The following is a 6,292-nucleotide window of genomic DNA, read 5'->3' as shown; positions in this document are numbered from 1 at the left end:
AGCTGTGTATGGGGACAGATAAAAATTGAAAAATCGCTATTGATAATGTACTGTTTTGATGAAAGAAAGGCCACTGGAATAAGAAATGCTGAAATATAGGCACTTTTCTGATCAAGCAATGGAGTGAAAAAGTTCTTCTTCAGCAAACAGCATAATAGTAATACCATGAAGAATTTCGTTGTGTCGTTCGTGTAAAGGAAGTGTTCAATAAGAATTTCTTTCGAGGTTAACGGTAGGGAAAAGACAGGAAAAATACGCACAGACTGGAGATCTTTAAACAAGAAACTTACACAAATCAAAAGCATAATTACAAACGAAATTATGGCAGACTTGACGTTAATTATTGAACGAAATATGGGGGAGTACATAAGGGAATGACATTATATTATGGGAAGATTTTAAAAAGAAATGAAGGTCAGAAGGAAGACAGTTTTAAAGCGCTGATAAGTCAAACAGGATGACAGAAGAATCTGAACACGAAAATCAAGAAGGCAACATCGAAATGCAATTATTCAAAGTCATCCATTTATGTATCTCACACAGAACTAAAGGAGTCTGGAGATGTTTCTTGAATATGTTGAAGGAAGTCACGGTAGTTTGCATGTTGGAACGAATGAAGAGTTTGTTTGCAAAAACCGATAAGTCCATTTTTGAAGATTTTGAAGTACGGTCTTTGACATAAAGTAAAAAAAAACAACAACAACTTTTAAATGATATATTGGTCACTACATATCAAGGTATATTTTTGAAGTTATGGTCAAAAGAAGCAAACATTTTCTTATTATTCTCTTTATTTTTCTTGACCTTTAATCGCAAATATCTCCATTTGACAAATATGGACTTATCGGTTTTTGCAAACAAACTCTTCGAATGTATCAAAAAGTGTGGAATTTATTGTTCACCACCATGTGTAGACTTGAAAAAGGTCTTTCTGGGTAGAGGAGAGGAGTGGGAAGGTTTAAGATGGGAGAAGAGAAAGATAAAGGGAAAAAGAAGTAGAGCGCGGAGGGAACCAAACGATGAAGGATGCATTTTTTCGTAGATATGGAATCCTTAAAAGAACGGAATCATTCCCCAACACCGGCACCCATGAGTCATTCTGCCCAGACGGAGATCGACATTGAATAAAGGTCAATGACTCATACAGCCCATTAGTCATATACTCCAAGAGTTTGACACTAGACAGATAGGCCCCACGAGTTCGACAAGAAGCAAAAGCTTTTTTTTTTCTTCTATCAAGCAATTTTCCTGGCTTTGCCAGTTCATTAATCAGTTACTTTTAATGAGGAAACTGCAACCTACTGTACAAGCCTTTCATTTTAGCAGTTCCCTCAATTTCAATCAACTTTGATTTCGAATTTGACATTAGCACAGGTCATAAAATTCAATGTAAAAAAAATTCAGCAAAACAAAAAGAAAGAAAGTAAACACTTTTTCGAGTTCATCTTTCTCATTTGTTTGGCTAATAATGGTGTTTTATATACCATGTTAAAGGTAATTCAGTTGGCTATAAACCCAATAGGTCAATAAAAAGGGAAATTTTACGCATGAGTGAACACATTCGTTTTTTCTCTTCCAAGGCACAAAAGTAAAAATTGCAAAAATGGACAAGTTGTTATTCAAGCGTGTATGCTCTTCCATAATACAATGAGAGCAAGACAAATTCAACACAATAAAAATGCAAATCAATTTGCAAAACTCAACCTATGATCTCTATAATGTCTCGGTAACCCTCCAAAGATAAAGAAATACAAAAAACAAACAAACAATGGAAGACATTGAAGAATCTTCTGTCAAATTCATGTCAAAAGACATAAAAGAAAAGGTAATGGTAACAAAGAAGGTTAAACTATGAAGCGTTATTCCAAATTAAGATAATTTGAAATGATATCTGGTTTCTATATTTGTTTCATGCATCATTAAATTCCTTAATTAAAAGGTGAAATGAAGAAATTCTGTCGATTTTACCACCTTTGCAGCTTACTCCCCAAGTCATTTAATTGACAAAAAATTCTTATGTTCCACCTTCAGTATCCCCACTTTGTTTTTGTTTTAGAATATTTCCCTTTTGTATAAACCTACCAGGTTGATAGCCAATTAAAAATCTTTAATATGGTATATGACACAATGTGTCATTAAGTGTATTTAGATATTTTATTGCAGTATATTATGTTGGAAATGAAATAAACAGAAGGAAATGGTAATGAATCTTCAAACAATACAATTTGTTCAAGAGCACTCCACAAACCCGGCAAGCCAAACCTTAAAATTATCCTGAGGCTGGACAGAGAGTACTCCGAGCAATGAACGTCCTTCTGTCATTCATTTTTTTTTTTCCGTTGAGCATCATATCGGTATTAGATGCAGAATATAGGCCGGGTAATCATTGTTAATTACGTGTGTGTTGGGGCAAAGAGAGTAGATGATTTTGAAGCGCCTGGGGTTCGTGAGAATATTTCAAGATGCGGCTACCATATCATCCAAAAACGCAAACAATTCCCAACCAGCACAAGATACCAAAATTTGGTGTGTCCAGCCAAGGCACGTATTCGTTTGCTGCAGAAAACCTACGCTATCTTGTTTTTCCAGATTTCAATTATTTTACTGACGATGCAAAAAACTCAGCAATGATTGTTCATAGCGTTATCTGGGCCCCGTTATCTTGTCTTAGTATTATATTAACGAGCAGAGAGAGAGAGCAGATGGCAGAGAATCGAGTCGGCTAATCTAAGTTAAGAGTATGCTTCAAAGAGATCTGTTGTCAATTTGGTCTCTGTCTGCCCACATCTGCGCACCTGAATTTCTCTCGCCATGAGATTTCTCATCATACTTGCGGTCGTTGCTGCGACAGTGGCTGGTAAGTGGATGAAAGGAAATAGGTTCACTTCATATTCGAGGGATCAACCGCCATTAATATATATATATATATATATATATATATATATATATATATATATATATATATATATATATATATATATATATGTATATATATATATATATATATATATATATATATATATCATATTTATATCTATATATCTTCGAGGAGTCTATTCCTAACCAGCACCATTATTAGACTCGTTGTCTCCTATTTTCTACCAACTAATGATTGAATATCATAACGCACAAGTTTCTGTGCTCTTCTTATTGCTGCCTGTTTTTCATGAGTATTGTTATGTTCCAATGTTCATGATGTTATTGGGGTTTTTTATATTCTATTGTTTCTTCTTTGATGACAAAGCACCAAATGAATGACATGGGATGTACTAAGTAATACAAACGGGTGCCCACAATGATCCTTCGAACTTTAAAGCTTGCGGAGAAGAAAGCCAGAGAATTTAACCGACTATTCTTATACAGGAAAGACGCTGGACATAGATGGAAATATTAAGTAGGGCTATTTACGTGTATTTAAATGTAAGAAGTTTCTAGATCGCATAACTCGCTATAATTGATACCATTAGCATAAATTTGAGTGATTTCCTTGAGTTGACTGCCCAACATGATACTGATGTATCCACTACCACTTTTTTTTACAAAATATTGTGTTGCATGGAAACTATGCACTGCTACATGCACTCGCATTTGATTTAGGGGGAAAAGGAATCGGCGTGATCAACAACAACAACAAAAATACCCCCCCCCCCCAAAAAAAAAAAAGACAGTCTCTGGTCAAACAATCTTGAAAGTAACCCTTAAATGGCGCCATCTACGGAGAAGCCAAGTACAGGTAAGTTGTTGACGTCGCTAAAACCATGCAGTACAATCTAGGCCAAATGTTGACACTAGTTGGTAGAGTACGGGTATCATATGATACCAATCATTTCAGTTCACGTTAACTGTAGCTTCCACACTAACTACAATGCAAAAAAAAAAAACATGAATAGCCATGTATAATTTACTTACGTCAATATCGAAATCGAATGTGTCGTTCTATTGGATAAAGGAGGTTGAGTTATCTTCTCATCAACAATAATAGTGACAGAGGGCCTACACTCAATGCATGGACTACACATTTAGGCTAGGCTACTGAACATACAGTTCGTTAATCCGAAATGAAATAATGTCCCGTCTCATGCCCCGGAACGAAGGGTAGCCACAGGGTAGCACCCAGGTAAGATTTTTACCAGGATAAGATTTAGTCTGTTATGTTTAGACGCAACACGGTGGACACCCTTCGGGTAGCCTCAGGGTATATAGCCTCGAAGTAAATCTCATCCTGCGATCGGCCAGGGCAGACGCTAGGCAGCCACAGCAGAACACCCGGGTAAGGTGTCTGCTTATTAAAAAACTATAATGCTCGAAATAAGATTGGTGAATAGCCATAATTGCAAATTGAATATGATCTACCATAAAAATCATGAGCGCGAGGTCATGCTCATTAAAATCTGGTTCTCAAATAATTTGCCAACAATCAACAATACACCACTGTTCGTTCTATTGAGTCTCGACGTCTTTTGGCTAACCTCAAGATTTACCCTGGGAGCTTTGTTATTTTCATCTTTAAATAAATCATATTCTAAATTCTTCCTCACTTTTATTTTTTGTGATGATACAAAAATCATGTCCTTTCCATAATGACATAGGAGTCCTCGCTAATCGCTTAGATTATGAATCATCTAAGATACTGCGTAGAGTTTTAGGTTTAAATCCATTAGTTATCTCTGAATGCAAAAAACTATATATTTTGTTCATTTCTGAAAAAAAAGGCTAATTCACATGTTATCATATTAAATTCCTCTTTGCGAAAAGTATTCCAATGAATATTGAGGTGTTACAATAGATTTTCAACTAACATGGAATGAACATTATATCCTACGAACGTGCGCACACACTCACACACAAAACTATCACGAAAAATTGTATACTTTTATTACCCACACAGACGCAAGCATTCACTTCACACAAAAACATGCACACTCAGTTTACACCGCCTTGCATTGTCACATTTGCACACATACACATACACACACACACGCGCGCGCGCGCACACACACACATAATATATGAAGTTAAAAGGGCATTGTACCGGTTTTTTATCTTTTTATATGTTGTTCTTTTAATTCTAAAAGACCCAGCGGTGCAAACAGAATCAAAATTTCATAACGATTTAGTCCGTAATTTCATGTTGAAAATGGAAATTTTGGGGCGAGAATTATGCTAATGAGCTGACGAGCCCGGATGTCGTGATGTCACAGGTGCCAAATGTTTCACTGATTACAAGCCCTCGCATACGCGTGCGTTAAATCGTGCCGAGTAGCAGACGACGCATAGGCCCAATTTAGCCAGCAGGCGGCACTTGTGTTCTGTCCTATCCATGCAGCTGTCTCAAATTTCGCTGAACCAAATCGCACCAAAATTACAGGATATACTTCTAAGCAAATTTCAAAATACCGTATTATATTTGAACGAAATCGGTAATCGAGAAGTATCAATATTGACGCCGAATTTCAAGTTGTCACTAAAAAAAACCTCACACTTCGCGAGAGATCTTGGTAAACGCGATATGCACAATCTAGAACTGAAGTTAGCCGACTAGTGCTGTGCGAACGGGGAATTTACGCGGAAACTAAATTTAAAAATGTCATGATTTTAGCGATTTGTGTGATTTACGAACTTTATTTTTCATTCAACTTAGATCAAATAATTTATAAATTGATTTCTTGCTCCCGATTACTTGAAAGATTTGTCTCATGATATTAGATGGCTAACTTCAGTCTGTGCGTGCGCAGGCAAGTAGGGCTACTACGCCGCGATCACTCTTGTTTAGTCGTACAGAGCAGATTGTTTTAGCGACGACAGGAAAGTCGACAACTTCACTTACGCTTCTCAACTTGCGATTTGGTTCCAATTAGCGTGAGCAAGTGGACATGAGTCATAAAATACTTCTTGTGATTTTGGTGCAATTTGGTTGGGTGAATTTTGAGATATCTACATGGATACGGAAGTACTCTAGCACTATGCCTACACCAGCGCTTGGATCGCGAAGCGGTGCACTGTTTGTATCTACGTGGTCGGGCCACTCTTCCGAGGTATGGGTCCTACTAAAACTAGATCTAAGTTAGTCCTTGGTGTTAATACGACCACCATGAGATTTATCTCGACCACAAAAACATTGAAAATCCATAAAGCAGATACCTTACCTGCAAAATTCAGCACAGAAACAACAGGGCCTGCAGCACAAGGGCCTCTAGCGGCAAAGCTAGACCTTGGAGTCTGGACTTTCGTCTGGACTTTCTTCAAGTTCTGGCAGCAGGGCCATTCGGGGTATGTATTGCATACGAAACGT

Source organism: Diadema antillarum, unplaced genomic scaffold (genome assembly GCF_040938485.1).
Source record: "Diadema antillarum isolate AM-2024a unplaced genomic scaffold, OU_Dant_1.0 scf00000094, whole genome shotgun sequence".
Lineage (NCBI taxonomy): Eukaryota > Metazoa > Echinodermata > Echinoidea > Diadematoida > Diadematidae > Diadema > Diadema antillarum.
This window is presented reverse-complemented; position numbering follows the sequence as displayed.